The sequence below is a fragment of the Monodon monoceros genome, unplaced genomic scaffold (assembly GCF_005190385.1).
Source record: "Monodon monoceros isolate NGI ecotype Baffin Bay Population unplaced genomic scaffold, NGI_Narwhal_1 Super_Scaffold_20, whole genome shotgun sequence".
Taxonomy (NCBI): domain Eukaryota; kingdom Metazoa; phylum Chordata; class Mammalia; order Artiodactyla; family Monodontidae; genus Monodon; species Monodon monoceros.
In genome coordinates, this window is record NW_021703777.1 from 19,704,485 (window position 1) to 19,717,249 (window position 12,765).

Here is a 12,765-nt window from a genome sequence, read left to right on the forward strand (position 1 = left end):
GGTGTCTGGGAAAAAATCTAATTTTTTTTAACGTTAATTATTACAACATACAATTCCACTTCCGAAGTCTTTTTGTTACAAACTGTGTTTTAAACCCAGACCTCATGTCTTTAAGTCTCACTTTCCCTCATTCGTTTTCTTTCTCCTGGTCAATTCACCATCATATCTTATCCACCATGCGTGGCATCCATTAAGGGCCATCTTCATCAAGTTGTTCCTCTGAGAAACAGCAGTACTACTAATAATAACCGACATAAATATGAGTTTTCTGAACATCTGGCAACTTGGTCGGTGCTTCACACACCTTATCTCATTTGGCCTTTACAATACCACTATGAGGTGGGGCGTAATTATCATCCTATCTTACAGGTGAGAAAAAGGAGGCTTGAAACAATTATATCTAGGGTCACACAGCTACCCAGGGAAGAACAAGAGTGAATTATTTTCTGCAAAGGGCACAATCGGATACTGGCTTCAAATTTGAAGGTAGCACCTGATTCCATAGCTCGAGAGCTTAACCACCAGGCAATACTGCAAGCACCATTATATCTCTCCCTACCTATGCCTAAGTATTTGACTATACCTCCATGAAAGCACTTACTGTACTCTGCCTAGCACTGTAATTACAAGCACTTCTTTGAGTTTTGCGAACTCTTTGACGGCAGTGATGGTAGTGCATAAATATCTTTGAGCTGATAGAAAAGATGCTAGTATCTCTAAGACCAGTGACATTCTTCTTTGAAATTTCTTGTCTCCCTTTCAGTGTGTCTCCATTGTCAAGGGAATACAATTCTGGATTCTCTATACAGTCTTAAGAGGAAGATGATTTCTTTGCACTCTCCTGTTGGTTTTACTCTTGGTGATATAATCCACTATACAAATCACTTTTGTCCTGGCTATTACATAAGAGGTCATTCTTCCCAGCTTTATCTTCTTTTTCTTTTGTACCCACTTCTATAGGCTAATGGAGTGCTTTTCCAATAAGACCTGCTAACTGCAAGCACAAGATAGAACATGACAAGTACTTTAATAGAGGTGTAATGCAACACTTTGCTATCAATAGGGAGAGATGCCACAAGGATGAGTGTCTGCCCCAGTGGTCAACAGTGTGAGCATTTTATGTCACTTAAGCCTATGAGGAAATTAATTTCAAGTCCTTTTTCTTAGAATAACTATTTACATTTGCATAGGCCTTTTACATTCTTTATCTCCCCTTTGTCTCTAGAGCTTCGTGAGGTAGAGTTGTCATAATGTAAAATACATGTTATTATTGTATATATACATGTAACAACACATATGTTGTTACATGTATATTACATAGCCATGTCTTAGTTTGTTAATTGGGGCTGCTATAACAAAATACCACAGACTGGGTGGCTGATAAACAACAGAAATTTATTTCTCACAGTTCTGGAGGTTGAAAGTCTGAGATCAGAGTGCCAGCATGGTCTGGTGAGGGCCCTCTTCCCAGCTGCAGACTTTTTGCTGTGTCCTCACGTGGCAGAAGGGAGGAGCTAGCTCTCTGGAGTCTCTTTTATAAAGACAATTATCCAAATTATGAGGGCTCTGCCCTCATGACCTATTCAGCTCCTAAAGGACCACCCTCGTAACACCATCACTTCAGGGATTAGGATTTAAAAATATGACTTTGAGGGGGACGCAAACATTCAGACCGTAGCAACACAACATATATAATGTAAAGCATTATATAAAGCTAGTATACAGCTTATTATATAATATACACTATAATGTTATGCTTATTGTATAGGTGACAAAACTGAAGTTCATATAAACTTGGCAAAAGTTACACAGATAATTCAAGGCAAAGCCAGGACTCTAAGTCAAGTATGATTTCAAGTCTAGTGAAGTCTTTCCATTTCATCTTGGCTCCCACAGCCAAGAGCTGTGACCTGGGTGTTTCTAAGCATGTTGAGCTGAAGCAAGCTGTGCCCTTTACAGAAATACAGTTCACTCCTGTTCTATCCCCAAGATAGGTCTTAGAGTTCGTAAGGCTCAGATGTATGAGTCTGTATTTTTGAATACTCTTTACACACTATATAACTTCTCATTGTTGATGTGTACACTATATAGATCTCAACCTCAGAATTCTCTGGACGCCAACATTTCCAATACGCAGCTTTATGAGAAGAGAAATTCATGTGATTTCAAAGATTTAGTGACAAATACAACACATCTTGCCCTTTCCACAATCTTGATGACTGAAATTCCACAGGCATTTTTTCTGTTGCGTTCTGATAGTGGCAAATGCCCTCTGACACCTGAGGGTAGGTGAATTTGTAAGAAACATTCCTGAAAGCAGGTGTGTATATGTATAGGGTGTAGAAAAAGTATTGGGAAACAAAGCGGGAGTACAGGAAGGATAACTGGTGAGCCAAAAAGAGTAGATGGAGGGCTTTTATAGTTTTGTCTACTGTAGTGCATTGAATTGTGTCCCCCAAAATGATATGTTCAAGTCCTTACCCCAGATACCTATGAACATGACCTTATTTGGAAATAGGTTCTTTACAGATGTAGTCAAGCTAAGATGAGATCATACTGGATTATGGTGGGCTCTAAATCCAAAGACTCCTGTCTTTAAAATGGAGAAAGGAGAGGGGGATTTGGATACAGAGACACAGAGGAGACACAGGAAGGAAGGCCACGTGAAGACACAGGCAGAAATTGGAGTGATGCAGCTAAAGCCAAGGAACATCAAGGATTGCCAGGAGTCACCAGAAGCTAGGAGGAGGCAAGGAAGGAGTCTTCCCTAGAACCCTCAGAGGGAGCCTGGCCCTGCCAACAACTTGATCTCTGACTTCTGGCCTCCAGAACTGTAAGAGAATAAATTCCGGTTGTTTTAAGCCACCCAGTTTGTGGTAATTTCTAGCAGCAGCCCTAGAAAACTAAAACAGCTGCTTACTAGGCCACCCCCTCTGCCCACCTCAATTTTAAGTTCAATGTACGGGATAATTTCGAATTTGAAATTTAATCCTTTTAAGTAATTAACACTCTTTTTTTGTTCCCATAATATGTCACACTGACTCTTCTCTTCTAACAATACTGTCTATTGATTCTTTCAGCGATGGGCTACCACCCCATGCAGAATGAACTGTGTGAATATTCACACTTACCCCATAAGGAAAAAGAAGACTATTCCCCTAACACTTTGTTGTTTCATGACAGAGGCAGAAATCACTTCTTATAAACTATATATTAATCTACTAAAAACACAATATTGGCACAATTTCTAATAATGTCCCATAAATAATAACACAGGGTTTCTAAAAAGTCATTGTCTTCAGTCTTTGTAAATCCCCTGAATTCCAGCTGTTTAACCAGCCCCTGGGAGCTAAATGAAATGGCTTGAAGGAAGATTGTTGGTTGCTCCCAAGGTCACTGCAGAGATTCACCCCAGACCCAAACAAATGGATCTCGACTCCTCTGCTGAAAACTCCACCAAGAGGATTCTTATAACCCGAGGAGGGAGGGGGCATGGCAAGGAGTGGGCACGAAGGGAATATTGCTATGGGCAATCTAATGCCATAGCAACCCTGCCTGGTGAATCGGTGATTCCTGATGTTTTAAAGTTCAATTTAAACAGTTATCACTGAATTCAGTAGTGAGATAATTAGCACTAAAATATCTATTTCAGCTCTGGTTTCTTGTTTGGGGAACTAATCTACCCCAAGGTATTCCCTGCCCCGCCTAGCACAGTGCCTGGCATGTAAAGAAGCTCAAATGCTAGTGACTGGTGATCTGCGGGTTCTAGCAGCGGTCTCTCCAGAAGAAAACAAATTCCCACCTGCTGGGTCAGTATTTCTTTCCGAGCTGTGAACCAAAACCATTGCTACCAGCATTCTCATAAAGGCCTGACAATGCCCTGTAAATGAAAGTTCTGAAGAACTGTCAAAACCAGATTTGAGACCTCACCCCAAACCGGTAGACATTCAGACTTCCCTGGACAGAAGTCAGTTATGCTACAGACATTCCAGTTTAATCTGTAAAGAGATTTGAGAGTAACTGAGAGCACTTAAATGCAATATACAGATGAGACTTATTTTTACACACAGCATGCCTGGCTCCATGCCGACCCATCATCCCCTCTGGATGCTTGGGCCTGTCCTTCGGGGCTCTGGACCCGCTGACTCTCACAGCCTCACGGCCGACGCCTCCGCGCCGCCCGCTTCCCAGCAAGAGTCGGCTCTGCGAGCGCTTCCAGGGGGCGTCTCCGTCCGTCGCTGCCCTCGGGGCTCCCGGAGCGGCGGCGGAGGAGCGGGCGCCCCGCGGGGGACGCCGGCGTCCAGGGCGCCGAACGTGCCCCCTTCGCCTGCGCCCCGCAGCGGCTCCGAGGGGTGGGTGCGGAGCTGGCCGGCGAGGCCGGGCCGGGGGCGCAAGGCACCCCCCCACCAGGCGTGCGGGCTTCCCCCACCCCCGGCGGCGACCCCACCTCCCGCCCCCGCGGCATGCGCGCGTGTGTCCGTCTGTCTGTCTTCTCTCTCGACGTCAGTGGGAATTTCCAGCCAGGAAGTGAGAGAGTGAGCGAGAGAGAAAGAGAGAGAAGTGCACCAGCGAGCCGGAGCAGGAAGAGGAGGTTTCGCCACCGGAGCGGCCCGGCGACGCGCCGACAGCTTCCCCTGCTCTTCCCGTCGGTCGGGCCTCTCGCCGCCGCCCTCGGCCAGCGTCCCGCTGCCAGCCTCACTCGAGAGCCCGGGGCAGCCCAGGCCGGAGCCGCCGCGGCCGGGAAGGCGGCGACGCCGTGGTCCCGCAGCCGCGCGCCCGGCGTTACCTCCACCCGCGCTGCGGCCATGGCGCGGCGCTGACTGGCCCGGCGAGACCTCGCGCCCGCCCGGACCCGATCCGACCCGCTCCGGCTCCGGCCGGCCGCCGCCTCTTCCTTCCGCGGCCCCCAGGCCCGCGCCGCCCCGGAGCGGGAGCCACAGGCGCAAGGAGGCCGAGCGCGGACCCGCCAGCAGGGTAAGCCAGACTCGGGCAAGCGGGGGCCGCGCCGGCTAAGTGCGGCCCGACTCCCGCCACCCACCCGCCCCGCACCCCGTCCGGCCCCGCTCGGACTTCCTCATTCCTGCGCTAACCGCTCGGCTAGACCGGAGGAGGAGGTTGACAGTAGCGGAGAGGCGCATGGGCTCTGCGCGAGGGGGGAAAGGCACCTCCGGACTAAGCACGGACCGGTCGGCCAGAGGGCCGCGGCTGCCCGCTCGGGCCGTTCTTTCTCCCCCTTCCCTCCGCCGGGCGGGAACGCGGCGCGGAGGGGAACTCGCGCAAACTTTTTTTATCCCCATCTCCCCTTCCTCTGCCGGGGGGTCGGGGCTTGAGGGATGAGGGGCGCTTGGGCGCGGAGTAGTGAGGGGAAGGTGGTTGGTGCAGTGCAGAGGCAGATTTCACCTAAGGGCGTTCCACGAAATGAAAGCAGAAGTGCATGTCAGTCCTCTGGGCTGGGAAAGCCCTCCCCAGCTCCCCAAGATTGAACCGGACAGCCTTATTCCTGGTCTCCTACCTCCAAAAGAAGCCCGCCACTTCACACACACACACACACACACACACACGCGCGCGCACACACACACCCCAACCAGGACAGGATATGCTCACCTACTATAGGACCTGTACCTTAGTTTTCAAAAGATAAGGAGGGCCTGGTACTGATCCTACAGGGCCTGCCTGGCGTTTGAGAGCGAAGTTACCCACTTAGAACACTTTTTAGACACCCTGATTATGTAAAACAGTTGGACAGCTGTACCATGTGTTGTGCATGACTTCTTAAACAAAAATGATATAAACAAAGCCTATCGTGACATTTTAAAATAATAAATTTTAAAAATATATGAGCTTCCATATGCATTTTTGATAGTCAAAATATCTTTTGCTTCTTCAGAACTTGTTGGTAGACGTGCTGTTCTGAGCAGAGAGATGACTGCTGTAGAAAGTGTATCTGGAAATGCAGGGTAGTTTAACCAATAGAGTAAATATTCATATTATGCTCTTCTGGTGTGTAGGTTGAACAGGAATCACATTATCAGGAGTGGTGTGTAAGAATCAATGGCTACATAAAATTTCTCATTAATTTACTGTAGTAAATTAGGAAATTTGTACGAAGATTGGTTGGTTGCTTGGCTTTGATTATCAAGATTTAAGAGGTTTTCATGGACTTTGCTAAGTCGGGTTTTTCAGTGTTGCAGATAACTAAATAACTATATTTAACTTAAAGATTTTGTTATAAAGCCCATAATCTGAGAGAATGACTGTGGTATTACTAAACCATTTAATGGCTCTGGCATAGAAATGTTCTTCTACAGACTGGTGATCTTTGGTAAACACTAAAGCTTAGGATCAAAATGTTCAGTGCTTATTTTTCTAGCAAAACACCTCAATTGAATACACCTGAGTAGTTTAAATTGCATTCCTGTTGCTAAAACTTTAAATGGGAATCTGATTAAAATAAAGCCCTCAGCTGAAGCATGCTGTTTTCCTGATTTTAATGTTGTGCTTTCTAGAGATGAATCCTTTTACTGTTTGATGCACTAAAGAAGTTATGTAAATAACTTAAAGCAGAGTATTTTTTTGAGCTTCTGAACTTGAGAAGACAGGAAATACAAAGAGATTAATTTATCATGTAATTAAATTGCTAAAGTGAGAAGAGCACGTATGATCAATGGAAACATGAGATCTCCTGAACTTACTCATCCACATTGATACCTGCAACTCCTCAAAGCCCTCTGGAGCTTATTTAGATAAAATGTCTTCCTGGGCCACAGCCTACTGGACTGAAATACTGCTTGCCGTGAATAGAAAACCACTTCTAACCTTGTTTGAAAGACTTTTTAAAGAAAGTTCTATATAATCCAATTAGGGATTGGTGGTGATTTGAAAATCTGTTTGTTTTGAACTTTCAATTTTATCTTGTGTTCTGCAGTTGGCATTCACAGGGGCTGAATAAACGCCCGGTTTTCAAACCCCGTTAGTAAATACTGGAGTATATGTACAAAAATAGTTGTTCCCCTTTGTAAGCGCTCCTTTGATCTTTGCACTTCCTTCTTCTACCTTTTAAACAGTATCATCTGTAATGACTGACTTACACTTGGTAAAAGTTCAATTAGTCTGAAATAGACAGAATTTTAGATTTAGAGATCACAGCCCTCACATTTCTCTTGTCACTTTCCTTGGAACAAATTGACACTAGTTGAGAAACTAATATTTATGCAGGCTGTTTTTACCACTGCTTTCAGACTTCCAGATAATTGATGAAGTAAGTTACTACCTGGACTTTCAGGGATTGCTCACTGTGGTAGATGGAAGGTCTTTATAAGGAATTGGCAGCCACAGGAATCTTGGACTATCATTCAATCAGCAAGCCCTTATTTTTTACCTAATTTATGAGAGGTATTCCCCTATTCAGAAGAGGTGAAAGTTCTGGCTTCTGGGGGAAGTGGTTACTTCATAACCTTCAATTAGTTTGAACTTGGGAGAAATAAGAACAGTAGTTGACATTTTAAAACAATAAATTTAAAAAATGATATCTCCGTTTCTATATAGATTTTTAATAAAGTAGTCAAAATATCTTTTTCTTTTTTAGAACCTATTAGTAGAAGTGCTGTTCTGAGCATAGAAATGACTGCAGCAGAAAATGTATCTGGAAATGCAGAGTAGTTTAACCACGAAGAATAGATACTCAGGTTATGCTCTTCTAGTCTACAGATTGAACAGCAATCACATTAACAGGAGTGGATATATAAGAATCAATGGCTATGCAAAATTTCTCATTAATTTCCCTTACTTTTAGTAGGAAGGTTGTTTCGTTTGGCTGATTGGTTTTCTGTTTATAATATGAATCATACAAGGTGGCATGATTGTTTTATGTTTTAAGAAGAGAAGGAGGAGGAGAAGGAACAGAACTTTCGTGCTGGGGGCCACTTTTAGATGTGCTGCTCCTACGTCTACATTTATGTCTGATCAGAGTTAATTGACAGCTGCTTCTTGGTGACCAGCAAACCATACTGAAGCAATTGACCCTGCTTTCTGAGAATGACTTCTCATTTGCTCTCTTGTATCTCCCATAAATACTGAATTCCCCTACAGTGTTCTTGGAGGTGAGCAGGTAAATCATGAGAAGCGTACATACCCCTTTGAGTTGACCCTGTCACTGCTTAGGAGACCTTAAGGGGTTTTAAAGATAGAGGTATTCATTCATCTTCAGAGAGGAAAGTTGGGACTTGTGACATAGTTTAGCAAGTCAGTTTGGCTCCTTGAGCATTTTTTTTTTAATCAAAAAAGATTAATATTTGCAACCAGATAATCTGGTACAGTTAATAGTTAGGGTAATATTACCAAGACACTTATCTTTGCAATATTTCATTAATGAGTATCCAATGCTTCACTGTTAGATGAAGAAAAGTAGCATTCTTTTCTCAATGATGACTTTGTTTCATACCTTTGGTCTCTGTTGTTTTAGAGAGGGTTCCTGGGTGCAAATTAATACGCTTTCATATTTTCAGGTGAGGCTGGTAGACCTACCCTTGAATATCAGCTAATAGTTTAGAAACTAAGTTGTGAAATGAAATCTCACTGCTTCACTATAAAAATATTTAAACCCTAACAGTTTTACACAAAAGTGATATAAAGTGTGATTTGTTAAAGAGTATAGACTCTTCAAGAGTGTAGATTATGGATGAAAATATTTGTTAAACTTACAATATTAATCATGAAAATATTGTATTTAAACATTTTATCATCGCATTTTAAAATTTTAAAAGAAATCAATTCATTGTTATTCTTTTATATTTTTTGCAGTAATAGGTTTAATTATCAGTAGTACAAGTTTCATCTGCTTTGATTTGTTGCCTGTTCTTGAAATTAGAATAATGAAACGGATGGTTTAATTCCCTTTTACAAATTGGCTTATTACTGTTCATTTACATTTCACCATTAGGCCAAAAATCTTATAACCAGCTTTTATTCTGACCCATACTTTTGACAGATATTAATGAATTTAATCTATAGATGATTTCTTTAAGCTGTGAAAAAAATTCTGGCTGATGGAGCCTGACTGATGCTGCAAGCACTGCTTTGTAATCCAAAGATTGTTAAAGCCTATCTAAATTAATCAATCAAAAAGTAAAACCAAAATATTTTATGACATCCGGAATAAAATACTTATGACCTATAAAAAATTGGGGGGAAAAGGTTATAGCTGGAAAACCTCAGGAACCAGCAGGCAACATTTACTATACTTTCTACCTTCATACTTTAATGATTTTGCAACACTGTAAAACCTGGGGCCTCATCACAGGAGGGTTTTGTTCATTATTTCTTATTTGTAGCATTTTCAGAAAATTTTCCTTGGAACTCTGAATCTAACCATTTATTCTCTGTGGACACAATTTATGAAATGAAATATACCATCTACACTAGAAAAGGGTACAATGCCAACACTCCCAGGCCTGGTATTATACCTTCAGGGAGAGTCAGAACCATTTTACTGAAAACTCCTAACTTCAGTCCACTCAGCTTTGGACTTAATTAATTCTCGTTCTGACCCTGACCTCTCTTCAAATCACTTAACAAACACACATTCAAGTTTTAAAAATTAATTTTAAAAGTTGTTTACAAATACATATATGTATAATCATTTTTGTTGTTGTCAACAAACTGAGGAAGAAAATAAATGTTTACTTATATAACAAGTACATTGTAAAGCTGTCATTGTTGAAAAGTAACCTGAAAAGTGAATAGCAGCAGTGTTTGTTAGTTAGAATAATAAAATAATCCAAGTACTCTGCGTATAGCTTCCCTGTGAGAAGATTTGGAGAGAACAGATAAATTTTGCTGTGTTCCATTACATAATCAGCTCAGTCTGTAGCTTCTGGGCATAAACGAAAACACAGAGCTCTAATGTCCCAGTCTTCACTGTGTGAGTCAAAAAATGTATGGACCATTCAAACATTTCATACTGGAAAATAAAGCTTTGGATTTTTCTTAGATTTAAGCCTTTTGATATATGAGGCTCACTAGCATTTGTACATGAGATTTTCTTTTTTTGCTAACTTGAATTAAAAAACTACAAAACCTACAAAAAGTTAAGCACACCTCTATAGGGAGAGCTTAATTAACATTAAATAAATAACTTGATTGCTATGATGAATTTTGTTTGTCAAAATAGTTATTTTACAAAATTATCATTTTTATTATTTATTGTGTGGTTTTACTAAACATATCACAGTATATTTCAGTGTCAGGGCATACGTATCCTTCATTTTTATCTCCAGAAATCAATTCTAATAATATTAAGCTTGAAAAAAGAAAAATTAAAAGTGATGACAAATTCCTTAATCAATCTACCTATTCATCGGTTCTGGGTTCAAGCCTGCAATTCATTTAAATAGTGAAAATAAATTGCTTAATTGTCCTAGAAAATATGCCTTCCAAGACAAGAATTTTAGGAATGGAGAGAATGACTATTTTTTTTTTTTTTTTTAGTGTTTTAACATGAATCCCTGACTTATGTTTTATTGATGTTTGAAGAACTTTATCTACCAGTTCTTAACTTAGGTATAGGTTTATTTTCTAAGATATAACCATTTAGTGTTTGATCATTAAGACTTGATTTATAAAGTGTATTTTTCTTTTAAATGGGGGCTAGGTGTGGTTGTGAGGTCAGAGGAAAAGAATCCCTAAAAAGTTACAGCATCTAGTATAATGCTCTCTGAATAGCATAAGCACCTGTATGATTTATAAAGTTACAGACAATGTGGAAGGATGGAAGGAGTATGAATGGCTGTTCATATAGAGGACATTTAAAGTAGAAAGGAAGAAACATGAAGGTAAAGAATAAAAGTTAAAGTTAATGTTGAAAACTTTGGCCAAAACAAAGGATAATGAAAGCATAGATAAAGTTTTAGTGGAGAGTTCTCTATAAAATCAGATCTTCAACTTTATTTTTGACTTAAATGTGGAAAAGAAAAATAATATAGAAAGTAAATCAGAATTCCAGAGAAAAGGATAAATTCTGTATATCACGGATGAGAAGAGGAGGGTCATAATGAAAAGAGTGAGAGGTTGTCCTTGAATAGAACTGTTTTGTAGACATTTCACTGTGGCTTATCCTACTTTTTCTTTTTTTTAACTTTTTATCTTTTTTAAAAAATTAATTAATTTATTTTGGCTGTGTTGGGTCTTCATTTCTGTGCGAGGGCTTTCTCTGGTTGCAGCGAGCGGGGGCTACTCTTCATCGCGGTGCGTGGGCCTCTCACTGTCGCGGCCTCTCCTGTTGCGGAGCACAAGTTCCAGACGCGCAGGCTTAGTAGCTGTGGCCCACGGGCCCAGCTCCTCAGCGGCATGTGGGATCTTCCCAGACCAGGGCTCAAACCCGTGTCCCCTGCATTGGCAGGCAGATTCTCAACCACTGCGCCACCAGGGAAGCCCTATCCTACTTTTGATTAATTGAAATCAATAGTCATTTCCCCCACATTCTTAAGTCAGTTGTGTTAAGCAGACCTCAGTACACTTGGGAAATTATAAAATCAAAAGCGTGGTATCTGATAACAGTTAAATACACTTCCTTGCTCTCTTGCTATATCATAGCATTTATTTGATATAATGTCTTTATGGTTTCTCCATGTGTTTACCCAGTTTCCTGTTTTAGACATTTAACTAAATTTAACAAGCACACCTTGGAAGATTTTAATACTTCCTATTTTAAAACATTGCCTTAACAGTCGTTTACTTTGAAGTGCTTTTTTATGATGGGCAGGGAAAGTATCCTATTTCTCTTGAAAAGTCTAACATATAGCCAAATAGGAATTAATCCAAGCTGAAATAGATGGATGACTGGGGGGGGCAGTTTTGCTGTACGTACTAAATATGTGTTAAACTGAAAACAATAATTTTATTGCTGAGGCACTTAAGTATCATTACATGGATGTCCCCGTCAGTATGCCAATATCAAATTTATCATCATTCCCACCCACCAAATTGCTCCTCCCAGCACATTTAGGGGATACAGTTGTTAGCCCACTGTGGTCCATTCAGTAGGTTTCCCATGCCAGAAATCTAGAAACCCATTCTTCATGCATACTCACTTATCTCCTCCAGTCCATCACCAAATTCTATCAATTCAGCCTCCTCTCACCTCCAGCATTCATCCCTTCCTCACTGAATTTCCAGCTTTCATGTTTTTCATTTGCTCCTGATGCATAATCTCCTGCTTCTATTCCATCCTTCATTCCAGCATAAAAGTCAGCTTTCTAAAGTGAAGATCTGCTCATATCACGACCTTTATATTTCTGAAATGTCTCCATTGTCTTTACAAGCTGATTCCTGCACACCTCACCCCCACCCTTGCTCCTCACCCATCCCCTATTTCTCAAGTCATCCATATCAATTTTCAGTTCCTATCTGCCCTATTTTCTCACTTTGAATGCCTCTGCATATGCATTCCCTGTGTGAGGAGTGTGCTCTCCTTCCTAGCCATTGTGCTGACTACTCAGCCTTCAGGCATGGTGTACACATCACCATTTCTCTGTCCCTCCTCTATCCATTCTCCCTGACCTCCCCATAAAGATTTATGTGCTCCCAGTCCATGGGCTTTTGACTTCTTATGCTTTCCAGACAGAAAATATCTTGAGGGAAGGGATTTTATCTTACTTTTTATCAGCACAGCACCCAGTAAGTTTGCCAAATGAATAAGTAAATAACTAGACAAAATATTGATAGACTGCTATTGATTAAGCTGTGTGACTCTGGGCAAGTTAATTAACT

At 41.4% G+C, this 12,765-nt stretch overlaps 1 protein-coding gene across 3 annotated transcripts in view; it reads left to right on the forward strand.

Annotated features, from left to right (window-relative positions):
- The first annotated feature begins 4,530 nt into the window (after window positions 1-4,530).
- Window positions 4,531-12,765, forward strand: part of NFKB1 (nuclear factor kappa B subunit 1) — a 121,291-nt gene continuing 113,056 nt past the window's right edge. Inside the window, exon 1 of one of the 3 annotated variants that reach the window (XM_029234653.1) lies at window positions 4,531-4,974. The gene's annotated coding sequence lies outside the window, so the exon portion shown is untranslated. The remainder of the gene's footprint in view (window positions 4,975-12,765) is intronic. The other 2 variants (XM_029234654.1, XM_029234655.1) reach the window with 2 other exon arrangements.